Genomic DNA, 1,502 nt, shown 5'->3' with positions numbered 1-1,502 from the left:
CATGCAGAAAAGGCTTATTCATTTAAAATGTTGTGCATAATCCCTGTTAGTGAACATTTTGTTAATGTAAATCTATCCACTTGACAGGTGCGTCATTTCAATAAGCTGGGAACAATGAATGGCCTCTACCGTAGACAAAATCTCTTTGGGATTGTTGACGGATACTTGAGACTAGCAACCCAGACATATGATTAAAGTATGGATTTGCAGAATTAAATAATTTTTACCTAAACTGTCAGAAACTGGCTTAGGGAAGATCAGCTGCATGCTCGTGGTAATCACCAGGGTGTCTGCCACTCACATGCTGGAGTGAAAATTCTAAATTCTGATTTCAACTTAACTGGGCAGATGGCAGACATCATGCATGGAGTTCTGTTGGCTTGCGGTTTGATGATGTCAACAATGTGAACTGGGTGCCCCCTGCTGGTGGCGGGGTTATGGTATGGACAGTGATGAGCCAGACAACATAAAATTGCATTTCATCATTGAGAATTGGAATTCACAGAGATGCCGTGAACATATCCAAAGGACCACTGTTATGCCATTCATCCACTGCCATCCACCTGGTTTCAGCATGAGAATTCATGGCCGCAAGACACAAGGATGTGTAAACAACTCCAAGAAGCTGAAAATGTCCCAGTTCTTCAATGGCCTCCATACTCATCAGAAATGTCACCCATTGAGCATGTACTCCGGACTGACGTGTATTCCAGCGAGTTCCAGTATTGGCAAACTGATGATGTCGAGAAGCAACATTCCACAGACCACAATGAACAGCCTGATCAACTCAATTTGAAGATGTAATGCGCTGAATGAGAGAAAACACTGTTTTTCTTATTCACACTCCTATCTATTTATTTATTTTTTGAAGTATTTCTTACCACCAGATGCAAATCTGTATTCCCATTTCTGTGGAATCCATAAGGCCCAGACTTTTTGACAGATATTCTTTTCAGACCTTATGCTATATATATATTTTTAAAAATTATTTCAATTGAAATTGCTCAATTATGGAATTTGTTTGAAATATGAAAACATGTATGATGGGTTAGCAGTTAACAGGTTTTAGTGTTTACTTTTTGTTTAAAACATTAAGAAAACCTGACTGAGTAAATTACACAACTCATTCTCTATTTCTTCTCTTGCTCTGTTTCATCTCTGACGTCTTAAAATGTCATAATTAAAATTGTCATCACAAACTTGAAGAATACATTATAATTTATATCAATGTTCTTTTAGCATGTCTCACTTGTTGACCTAATAATACACAACATGCATAGTACATAGCGAAATAACAATGTATCTACATTACACGATATCATGTGACTATTTAGGATAAAGACAGTGACAGTGAGAGATTTGTTATTCACACCTTTTAATTAAATTGTGACCAAGCCCATTTCAGATTGGACATATAGTGTGACATTTAATATTGTTGAATCACTCGAGAATAAGACCTGAACCTTGAAAATATATGGAAATAGAATAAATATATGCTTTCC

The sequence above is a fragment of the Esox lucius genome, chromosome 13, assembly GCF_011004845.1.
Source record: "Esox lucius isolate fEsoLuc1 chromosome 13, fEsoLuc1.pri, whole genome shotgun sequence".
Lineage (NCBI taxonomy): Eukaryota > Metazoa > Chordata > Actinopteri > Esociformes > Esocidae > Esox > Esox lucius.
The sequence above is the reverse complement of the archived record's forward strand: the minus strand, read 5'-3'. Positions refer to the sequence as shown.